Here is a 12,892-nt window from a genome sequence, read left to right on the forward strand (position 1 = left end):
TCACATAACTTGGTTATGTGAAGCTTAAACTCGTGAGTATTGGGTTTAGTTTTCTTGTTTAGACACATCTAACTAGAACCTTAATTTAAGCAATAAATAATCCAAATTCCTGAGCTGTGATACACATATTTCAATTTGTCATAACTTGAGAGCAAATTTACCTACTAAGACCTCAGTGTTCAAGTGTAATGGATATATAAAATACCAATATCCCTTTGTGGTAATCTAATAGATTGGCCATATATAAGGCCATATAGCCACAGGGAAGATTAACCGATATTTACACCCGTAACATTATCAAGGTCTTATAATTGAATTACTAAGTATCCTATATATTAGATACTGTGATGGCTAAGCATTAAAAAATTGCAACAGAGAGAGTGTTTTTAACATTTCGAAGGGCAGCATACACACATACTTCATGCTGTCTTTTTTATGAAATCAACTAATAAAGGTTATATTTTAAAATTGGGCATATTTTTCTGTCTCAAGTTCCAGTAACCGACCGAACAAAACTAAATAATTTAATTCAAGTGCAAACAAGCATTCTTTTTGGACTATCCTGCTCTCACAGCAGAGATAGCCCTTTTGTTGTAAATAAAGTTTTCCCTATGCTTATGCACTGCTTCCTAAGTGTTCAGATATTAATCAAAAATTGCATTACTGTAAGCAAAAATTAAAAGTTAAGAAACAAAACACTTAGGCAGAATACTCTTTAAAACCTCACAAATAAAGGTTCAAACTTTTCCTTAACCCAAAGTATTGATCTAGACCCATTTTGATAATTTCTTGCCACCATTTCACCACCAAATGCGATCAAATAAAAAAAAAATGTTCACTTTTTCACTAACTTTAGTTTTTTCACTGAAATTATTTACAAACAGCTTGTGCAATTATGGCACAAATGGTTGTAATTGCTTCTCTGGGATCCCCTTTGTTCAGAAATAGCAGACATATATGGCTTTGGCATTGCTTTTTGGTAATTAGAAGGCCGCTAAATGCCGCTGTGCACTACATTTGTATTATACCCAGCAGTTACGGGTGTACCCTACCCCCCTTACATATCCCTTTCGAAACATTATTTCCCCCTCCTCTCCCACGACTCTCTCCCACCACTTAATACGGCCAGATTGCGTGCCCGCAGGCGTGCACACGCCTCCCGCGCGCACCCAAGAGTGATTTTCCACTGCTGACCGGAAGTTCGCCAGCAATGGGCCGCCCACCTGCCTCCCTGCAATGGCTCCCACACACCAAAGATCGGCACCATCCCTGGCCGATGCAGAGAGGGCCACAGAGTGTCTCTCTCTGCATCAGTGTGTGAAAAAAGGTATTGCAGTGATGCCTCAATATCGAGGCATCACGGCAATAACTTGAAAGCGGATTGAAGTGATCAGGATCGCTTCCACCGCTTGAAACCCCTGACAACGTACAGGGTACCTCCTTGGTCGTTAACAACCATTTTTTGTAGGACGTACCCTGTACGTTGTTGGTCGTTAAGGGGTTAAAGGGATATGAAACCCCAAACATTTATTTTGTGATCCAGACAGAAAATACCATTTTAAAAAAAGTTTCCAACTGACTTCTTTTTTCTTTTTTTTGTGTTGAAGAGATACCTAGGTAGGCATCTGGAGAACTATGGCAGGAAATAGTGCCGTCATCTAGTGTTCTTGCAAATAGATAACATACTTTCAAAACTGCTGCCATATAGTGCTCCAGAAATGGTCCAGCTCCTAAGCATACATCCCTGCTTTTCAACAAAAGAAAACAAGAAAATTAAGAATTTGATAATAGAAGTAAATTAGGAAGTGGGTTACAATTGCATGCTCTATTTCAATCATGAAATAAATATTTTGGGTTTTATATCCCTTTAACTGGTTTGGGAGTGCACTCTTCTTGAGAGGCTGAAAGCATTTGTGGCCAAAGGGAGAAATCTAAACTTCCACTTGGCTAGAAACCTCGAAATGGTTTGATCGCAAACAGTGTGAACCGCAAACACTGGATAACACACTAATGGAAGCCACCAATAAGCAAGCGTAACCCAGGTTCTTAACCAAAAATGGGCCGACTGCTAAGCTTTACATTCCTGCTTTTTAAATAAAGATAGCAAGAGAACAAAGAAAAATTGATAATAGGTGTAAATTAGAAAGTTGCTTAAAAACTTTAAAAAAGTAAAAAAAAATGGGTTTAGTATCCCTTTAAGTATATGTATACATTTTTACATGTCTTTGTTGTTTTCATGGATTTGTAGAGAAAATGTACTCATTTTAAATGATTCAATGATGTCTCTATACAGAGATTTTAGTTGAGCCGATAATAGGTCAGGAATAATGTGTAAAGTAATGTCTCATGTTAATTACAAGAATTGTATCTCTGTAAGGAGGCTTATTGGATACAATGTCTTGTGTATTCTATACACACACTCCGGCTACTTAACCCCTTAACGACCAGCGCCGTACCCTGTACGACGCTGGTCGTTATGCCCTTAAAGGGACAGTATACACTAATTTTCATATAACTGCATGTAATAGGCACTACAGGCAGTCCCCGGGTTACAGACATTCGACTTAAGTACAACTCGTACTTACAAACGGAGAAAATAGAGCTTTATCACCAATCCTTCTTTCCAGGATAACCCAAAATACTCAAAATCCAATTGTCACAAGGACAGAAAGTGATGTGTAATTTTCTGAACAGGGGTACAGATAGAAAAATAAACTTTTCTCTATGCTATCTAAAACTAAAAACATGTTTGGCTAGAGTTTCACCTAAAAAAGTGCATGTTCCAACTTACATACAAATTCAACTTAAGAACAAACCTACAGAACCTATCTTGTTTATAACCTGGGGACTGCCTGTACTATAAAGAATAAGTTGCACAGATACTGATATAAAAATCCAGTATAAAATGGTTTAAAAATGTACTTAGAAGCTTTCAGTTTAGCTCAGTTGAAAAGGCACTTGGAAAGCCCACTGCAAGTGGGAAATAAGACACTCCCCCCCCTCCCCCTTCTTTTGCATATGAAAAGACCCTTTACACAAACAGGAGCAAGCTGGAGAAGGTAGCTGACGGTATTCAAATAAAACTTTGGGGCTTGGTTAGGAGTCTGAAAATCAGAGCAATGTTATTTAAAAATAAGCAACATTATACATTTAAAAAAAAAAAAAAAAACTTTATGGGCTTTATAAATAGATCATCTACAAAACATTTAAAAATTAGTGTATAATGGGACCAGCAACGTACCCTATACGTCACTGCAGTCCTGGGCTTCTCTCTGCCGCAATCTTGCTAAAAATAGCGAGATTGCACTATTTCTGCATGCCCCACAAGTGGGGCACTGCAGAAATAGAGTTGCAGAGTTACCAATGCAAAGAAGGCCACTCTGTGGCACAACGGTGGTGCCGATCGTTGGTGGGTGGGGTAAGGAGTGAGGCGGGTGGGCGGCCAATCGCTGGAGGGGGCAGGAGGAGGGCGGGAGAGGGTGGGACCGCTACGCCACACTACAGAAAAGGGAAGGAAAAAAAAGCTGCGTCAGTGAGGGGAAGGAGGGAGGAAGGGCTATATAGGATCCGTTGATGGAAAGGGATCTGGGAGGGGGAGGGGTATGGTAATGACGGGGGGCAGCTACACTACAGAAAAAAAATTTGGGTGAAATAAATAATAATTAGGTCAAACTGGGTATTGTCCAACAGCTGCCAGTATCTAAGATGGCGGCTAATAGGTAGAGGGGGGAAGGTTAGAGAGCTGTTTGGGGGGATCAGGGAGGTTGGGGGGTAAGGGGGGATCCTGCACGGCAGAAAAAAAATATATATTTTATTTATTTTTATATATATATATATATATATATATATATATATATATATATATATATATAAAAGCCTTTTATTTTAGTACTGGCAGTACTTAAGATGGATGTGACCATTGTGGGGTGGGGGAGGGAAGAGAGCTGTTTGAGAGGGATTAGGGGGGATCAGGGGGTGGGATGTGTCAGGTGGGAGAGTAACATATACACTAAAGCTAAAATTAACCCTACAAGCTATCTAATTAACCCCTTCACTGCTGGGCATAATACAAGTGTGGTGTGCAGCGGCATTTAGCGGCCTTCTAATTACCAAAAAGCAATGCCAAAGCCATATATGTCTGCTATTTCTGAACAAAGGGGATCCCAGAGAAGAATTTACAACCATTTGTGCCATGATTGCACAAGCTGTTTGTAAATAATTTCAGTGAGAAATATAAAATTGTGAAAAGGTTAACAATTTCATTTATTTGATCACATTTGGCGGTGAAATGGTGGCATGAAATATACCAAAATGGGCCTAGATCAATACTTTGGATGTCTACTAAAAAAATATATAGTTTTGATAGATAAATATAAAAAAAGGTTCTATTTCTGTTTAAAAGTAGTGATAGCAAAAATGCTAAAAATGCTCTGGTCTTTTGGGGAAGTTTTTGTCTGAAATGCCCAGTCCTTAAGGGGTTAAAAGCTAATAGGAGTATGGATTGATGACCCGTATACACCTTTCTACTTCTGATTAAGTCTGCACCAAACTGGAAGAGGAAACGCGTTGAGGACTGGAAAGGTACACTGATCCCAGGGAGCTCCCGTAGAGGATGACGTCAGGCGGACACTCGGAGCAGTCGAAATTCAATTACTCGACAACAGCCAGAGGAGTCAGAGCCTGTGCTAACCGAGGAATACCGGGATCAGCTGATATTGAATATCATCTTGTGAGTTATTTTTAATCTATTGCACTATTATTTGTTTTAATAAATCTTTCACTTGAGTCTGTTGCACTGGGGTTCTCTCCTTGTTGTTTCAGATTTTCTCTGTGGATGCTCAAAACAAAGCACCCCCATCTACCAATAGCAGCAACAAACACAAAGTGACGATAGAACTATTTTGAAATTTATATTTTCCACGGACATTCTTCACTACAGGATTTTCTTGAATTGAATTACATTGACCCTCACTAGTGCTAGTTTACTTATATGTTTCTATAATAATAATAATATCTGTCATAATGGGAGTAAGCGACCAGTATGTGTGGACTCATATTGGGCACTGCACATGCATGTTACTTACATGAAATTCAGTTTGGTCATGCAACTCACCTAAAATAAGCTTCAAGCTCCACATGTCTGCCCTGAGGTCTATCAGCCAATCGGAATTCAAGGGACGCCATCTTGGATGACGTCATTTAAAGGAAACTTCATTCTTGAAGAGCCATTGAAAGAAGAGGATGCTCTGCGCCATATGTCTTGAAGATGGAGCCGCTCCGCATCGGAAGGATGAAGATAGAAGATGCCGTCTGGATGAAGACTTCTGCCCGCCTGGAGGACGACTTCTCCCAGATTCATTGAGGACTTCTTGCCGCTTGGATGAAGGCTTCTCCCGGCTGGATGAGGATGGATGTCCGGTCTTCAAAAACTGTAAGTGGATCTTCGGGGGTTAGTGTTAGGTTTTTTAAGGGTTTATTGGGTGGGCTTTAATTTTAGATTAGGGACTTTGGGCAACGTAAAAGAGCTAAATGCCCTTTTAAGGGCAATGCCCATCCAAATGCCCTTTTCAGGGTAATGGGGAGCTTAGGTTTTTAGGTAGTTTTTTTGGGGGGGGTTGGTTGTGTGGGTGGTGGGTTTTACTGTTGGGGGGGTTGTTTGTATTTTTTTTTACAGGTAAAAGAGCTGATTTCTTGGGGGCAATGCCCCGCAAAAGGCCCTTTTAAGGGCCATTGGCAGTTTAGTGTAGGCTAAGGGTTTTTTTTTTATTTTGGGTGGGCTTTTTTTATTTTGATAGGGCTATTAGATTAGGTGTAATTAGTTTAAATATTTGATAATTTCTTTTTTATTTTGTGTAATTTAGTGTTTATTATTTTTTGTAATTTAGATAAATGTATTAGATTAAGAGTTGTGCGTTAGGCTTAAAAAGCAACCTTGGCCGGTCCTAACGCTGCTTTTTAACGCTCGCTGGTATTACAAGTCTTGCAGGTATAGGTGTACCGCTCACTTTTTTGGCCAGACTTGGAAATACCAAAAATCCACTTATGTAAATTGCGTATCCTCTTTTTTTCAATGGGACTTGCATAGCGCCGGTATTACGAGTCTGCCAAAAAGTGAGCGGTAGACCCTCTCCTGTCAAGACTGGTACAGCATTTTAAAGTCAGTAGTTAAGAGTTTTACACTACAATGCCGTAGCATAAAACTCTTAACTAAAGTGCTAAAAAGTACACTAACACCCATAAACTACCTATTAACCCCTAAACCGAGGCCCTCCCACATCGCAAACACTAAAAAAAAATTTTTAACCCCTAATCTGCCGAACCGGACATCGCCGCCACTATAATAAATATATTAACCCCTAAACCGCTGCACTCCCGCCTTGCAAACATTAGTTAAATATTATTAACCCCTAATCTGCCGGCCCTAAATTCACTGCCATTTATTAACCCCTAATATGCCGCCCCAACGTTGCCGCCACTATATTAAAGTTATTAACTCCTAAACCTAAGTCTAACCCTAAACCTAACACCCCCTAACTTAAATATAATTAAAAGAAATCAAAATAAATATTCCTATCCTTAACTAAATTATTCCTATTTAAAACCAAATACTTACCTATAAAATAAACCCTAAGCTAGCTACAATATAACTAATAGTTACATTGTAGCTAGCTTAGGGTTTATTTTTATTTTACAGGCAAGTTAGATTTATTTTAATTATATTTAAGTTAGGGGGGGTTAGGGTTAGACTTAGGTTTAGGTGTAAACATAAATTTTATTTCCCCATAGGAATCAATAGGGCTGTGTTAGGAGCTAAACGCTGCTTTTTTGCAGGTGTTAGACTTTTTTTCAGCCGGCTCTCCCCGTTGATCACTATGGGGAAATCGTGCACGAGCACGTATAACCAGCTCACCGCTAACATAAGCAGCGCTGGTATTGGAGTGAGATGTGGAGCTCAATTTTGCTAAACGCTCACTTCTTGTTAACGCCGGGTTTGTAAAAACCCGTAATACCAGCGCTGTCTGTAAGTGAGCGGTGAGCATAAACTGCTCGTTAGCACTGCACAGCCTCTAACGCAAAACTCGTAATCTAGGTGTTTGTATTTATTTTAACTAGGTAGCTAGTAAATAGTTAATAACTATTTACTAACTAGTCTACCTAGTTAAAATAAATACAAACTTACCTGTAAAATAAAACCTAAGATAGCTACAATGTAACTATTAGTTATATTGTAGCTAGCTTAGGTTTTATTTTATAGGTAAGTATTTAGTCTTAAATAGGAATTAGGTAAAAATAGTCATTTGTATTTAGATTTATTTTAATTATATTAAAGTTAGGGGTGTTAGGGTTAGACTTAGGGTTAGGTTTAGGGGTTAATAAATGTATTTAGTGTTAGTGATGTGGGAGGCCAGAGGTTTAGGGGTTAATAATTTTAGTATAGTGGCAGCGGCGACGTTGGGGACAGCATATTAGGGGTTAATAAGTGTAATGTAGGTGGCAGCGATGTCAGGGGCGGCAGATTAGGGGTTAATAAGTGTAATGGCGATGTCGGGGGCAACAGATTAGGGTTATTTAGACTCTGGGTTTATGTTAGGTTTAAACATACATTTTCTTTCCCCATAGGAATCAATGGGGCTGCGTTACGCAGCTTTACGCTCCATTATTGCAGGTGTTACGCTTTTTTTTAGCCGGCTCTCCCCATTGATGTCTATGGGAATATCATGCAAGAGCACGTAAAACCAGCTCAAAGCAGCGCTGGTATTTGTGTGTGGTGAGCGGTGGAAATAACTTGCAAGTTATTACTGAGCCACTCATAACGCAAAACTCGTAATCTGGCCGAGAGTTTTGATTAATGATTGATGTATCTTCTATGAAAGCCCATCACTGTTAATAGTCCCTGTTTCTCATGATTGCCTATACTCTGTCAGATGTTAAAGGGGCACTAAACCCACATTTTTTCTTTCATGATTCAGATAGAGAATACAATTTTAAACAATTTTCCAATTTACTTCTATTATCTAATTTGCTTAATTTGTTAGATATCCTTTACTGAAGAAAGAGCAATGCACATGGGAGAGCCAATCATATGAGGCATCTATGTGCAGCAACCAATCAGCAGCTACTGAGCATATCTAGATATGCTTTTCAGCAAAGAATATCAAGGGAATAAAATAAATTAGATAATAGAAGTAAATTAGAAAGATGTTTAAAATTGCATTCTCTTTCTAAATCATGAAAGAAAAAATTTGGGTTTAATGTCCCTTTAACCATTAATGCAGATTAAGGGATGATCATACATAATGGTTGTAATAAATTTAAATGATAGATTATCGCTTTATCTTAAATTATCACATCACAGTGCATTTACTACAAATATAATTACCATTTATAAGGTGCACAATTTTGTCCCTCACTGTTAGCATAACTAAAGGGGCATGCTAGCATTGACCAATCATGATAAACCTTTGTCTGTATAAGGTAGAAATGAGATGAATTACTTATGTCTATGATTAAGGCATTAATAGCCGAAACGCATAAAATGGATTGTGCTAAAGTTAGCCATGTCTATTTTTTTGTTTTTTAATCTTTGCTTCTTTCAACATTTAATAAATGAGTGTTTACTTATAGAGGTTTGCTGGTGTATGTTATGTGCCTGACATTGAATATAATCTTGTGAGGTTTTTTTTAATACATTGCGCTTTTGTTTGTTTTAATAAATCTTTCCCTTGAGTTTGTTGTGCTGGGGTTATCTCATTATTATTATTATACTTTATTTATATGCCCATGTGAGGTTCCAGATCAGATGTATAAGCAATGAAGCCTGTATTAAGTTAGCTATATGCTCAGCTAAATCATTTGATCCAATATTGGTATATTGCAGCCTGGTGGTTCCTAATATGATGGCTGCATACCAAATAATACCTTCAATTAGATACATAGAGGAATATTTATCAAGCTCTGTATGGAGCTTGATGCCCGTTGTTTCCGGCGAGCCTTCAGGCTTGCCGGAGAAGTTATGAAGCAGCGGTCTAAAGACCGCTGCTCCATAACTTTTTCCGCCTGCTCTGTGGCGGCGGATAGAAATCAACCCGATCGAATACAATCGGGTTGATTGACATCCCCTGCTAGTGGCCGCAAATCTGCAGGGGGCAGCATTGCACAGCAGTTCACAAGAACTGCTGGTGCAATGATAAATGCAGATAGCTTATGCTGTCGGCATTTATCAATGTGCGGCGGACATGATACGCTACTTCGTATCATGTTCGCTTGCACATTGATAAATAGGCCCCATAGACCCTGTAGACCTCATGTTAGCTATAAGAAGGGGAAGGAAACATGACTGGAGTGTTAATATTCAGAACCTGCTAGCAACCACAAATTATTTGCACAGCATTCATTAAATGAACACCAAAAAGATGTTATTGTTTAAAAAGATAGATAAATAATCCCTTTATTTACAACTCCCCAGTTTTGCATAACCAACACTGTTATAGAAATATACTTTTTACCTTTGTGATTACCTTGTATCTCAGCTTCTGCTGACTGCCCCTTATCTCAGTTCTGTTGACAGAGTTGCATTTAAGGCAATTACAGGGAGTGCAGAATTATTAGGCAAATGAGTATTTTGACCACATCATCCTCTTTATGCATGTTGTCTTACTCCAAGCTGTATAGGCTCGAAAGCCTACTACCAATAAGCATATTAGGTGATGTGCATCTCTGTAATGAGAAGGGGTGTGGTCTAATGACATCAACACCCTATATCAGGTGTGCATAATTATTAGGCAACTTCCTTTCCTTTGGCAAAATGGGTCAAAAGAAGGACTTGACAGGCTCAGAAAAGTCAAAAATAGTGAGATATCTTGCAGAGGGATGCAGCACTCTTAAAATTGCAAAGCTTCTGAAGCGTGATCATCGAACAATCAAGCGTTTCATTCAAAATAGTCAACAAGGTCGCAAGAAGGCGTGTGGAAAAACAAAGGCGCAAAATAACTGCCCATGAACTGAGAAAAGTCAAGCGTGCAGCTGCCAAGATGCCACTTGCCACCAGTTTGGCCATATTTCAGAGCTGCAACATCACTGGAGTGCCCAAAAGCACAAGGTGTGCAATACTCAGAGACATGGCCAAGGTAAGAAAGGCTGAAAGACGACCACCACTGAACAAGACACACAAGCTGAAACGTCAAGACTGGGCCAAGAAATATCTCAAGACTGATTTTTCTAAGGTTTTATGGACTGATGAAATGAGAGTGAGTCTTGATGGGCCAGATGGATGGGCCCGTGGCTGGATTGGTAAAGGGCAGAGAGCTCTAGTACGACTCAGACGCCAGCAAGGTGGAGGTGGAGTACTGGTTTGGGCTGGTATCATCAAAGATGAGCTTGTGGGGCCTTTTTGGGTTGAGGATGGAGTCAAGCTCAACTCCCAGTCCTACTGCCAGTTTCTGGAAGACACCTTCTTCAAGCAGTGGTACAGGAAGAAGTCTGCATCCTTCAAGAAAAACATGATTTTCATGCAGGACAATGCTCCATCACACGCGTCCAAGTACTCCACAGTGTGGCTGGCAAAAAAAGGGTATAAAAGAAGAAAATCTAATGACATGGCCTCCTTGTTCACCTGATCTGAACCCCATTGAGAACCTGTGGTCCATCATCAAATGTGAGATTTACAAGGAGGGAAAACAGTACACCTCTCTGAACAGTGTCTGGGAGGCTGTGGTTGCTGCTGCACGCAATGTTGATGGGTGAACAGATCAAAAACACTGACAGAATCTATGGATGGCAGGCTTTTGAGTGTCCTTGCAAAGAAAGGTGGCTATATTGGTCACTGATTTGTTTTTGTTTTGTTTTTGAATGTCAGAAATGTATATTTGTGAATGTTGAGATGTTATATTGGTTTCACTGGTAAAAAATAAATAATTGAAATGGGTATATATTTGTTTTTTGTTAAGTTGCCTAATAATTATGCACAGTAATAGTCACCTGCACACACAGATATCCCCCTAAAATAGCTATAACTAAAAACAAAACTAAAAACTACTTCCAAAACTATTCAGCTTTGATATTAATGAGTTTTTTGGGTTCATTGAGAACATGGTTGTTGTTCAATAATAAAATTAATCCTCAAAAATACAACTTGCCTAATAATTCTGCACTCCCTGTAGTACTGACTCCTAAATAACTCCACGTGTGTGAGCACAATGATATTTACATGAAACACATGAACTAACGCCCTCTAGCTGTGAACAACTGTTAAATGCATTTAGATAAGAGGTGGCCTTTAAGGGCTTAGAAATTAGCATATGAGCTTAACGTTCAACAAATAATACCAAGAGGACAAAGCAAATTTGATGATAAAAGTAAATTTGAAAGTTGTTTAAAATTACATGATCTATCTGAATCATGAAAGTTTAATTTGGACTTTACTATCCCTTTAACTCTTTCACTGCATATTTTAGTATATCAGAGGTTGATTCATACTTTGGCATACCTCAGCTGTTAAACGTTCTGACTTTTCCCCTACTATTTGCAGAGCAGTGATTGACCCCTTCCCATTAGATATTTGGAGAGCAATGACTGTCTCTCCACTATAAACAGCAGTGGTTGCTCTCTCCCTGCCCAATATATGCAGAACAGAGATTGCCAGAGGTTTCAGCTATAATCTATTTGCTGAGCCTTAAACAAACTTTCCAATGATGTATCTGAATAGCAGTGACTGTTGTGTTCCCTGTCAGAAATTGGTATAGGAACATTTTTTTCCCTTCTCTATATAATATCTAAGAGCAGTTACTGCCCCTTGGTTGCGGGATATCTGCAGATCTGTGACAGGAATGGAGCTGGTACTCCTTTTGTTCTCTTGTGATGAGATTCTAGGATCTGGTTCCTTGAATTTCCTCTGCTTGGAGAGCTGCACCTGGCTCTCCATTCTTTTGCTCTCTGTCCTCTTTTCAGACTCAACATGTGACGTAGGTGTTTAGATTGAATCCTCTCCAGTTAATCGTAGCACAAGTAGCATTTTTAGAAAGCTTCAGGCATTGGTCATGTACTGACCTGGCATTGCTCGCATTCTTACTCATAGCCATATTGTTGATGTTAGTTGGTTTGAATATGCATAGGCTTTCGATCCAAATGCCCTTATGTGTCTAAGATTAAAGGTTCAATGTGGGGATGGGATCAGCTAATGTGGGACTCCTCACGAATCAATGTTTAATTAATTCGTTTTATTTTGAGCAATTGTCCATTGGATGTAATAATAGTTGTGTCATAAAGTCTTTAATTCATCCAAGTACTTGTTTTCAACTAAATAAGACAACCATAAATCTCCCTTTTACTCCCTTTAATTCAAACAGTGTAACGTAATATTTAGGCAGTTCAATATGAGTCATCTATTAGGAGGTTCAGCTCGTGTGGGATCAACTTGCGAAACTTATGTTGTCACAATCATAAACTTATTGCCTAATGAACCGCTGCTGAATAATATCCAACCTCAGTTCACTCACCCACTCTGCCGTGACTCCTCATCTTGCCTCTTGACTCTCGTCGATTGTCCGTTGCTGAGAAATGATGTCACCACTCTGGGCGTGTGCGTCTGCCGTCTGCCGTGATTGGCTGTTGATCCGGGTACTGCGTCTAGGGTCTGTATCCGCCTTTACTCTCGGAACTGAATTCGGATGCCTCGTCCTACGGACCTCCACTAACGGTCTCGGCTCCTACTCCTCCAGTCCTCAATAGACTCGACACCCTGACACTACCATCTGGATAAGCCACTTGGGTTCCACGTAACTTGCACAAGACGTCCTGGGAGATTTTGTATAATGGTTGCTTAACATCTAACTGTGATGCAGGAGCAGGAAAATGAGTGGATTGTGGTATAACGGCTTGTAGTAATTCAGGAAGA

Source organism: Bombina bombina, chromosome 3 (assembly GCF_027579735.1).
Source record: "Bombina bombina isolate aBomBom1 chromosome 3, aBomBom1.pri, whole genome shotgun sequence".
Classification (NCBI taxonomy): Eukaryota; Metazoa; Chordata; class Amphibia; order Anura; family Bombinatoridae; genus Bombina; species Bombina bombina.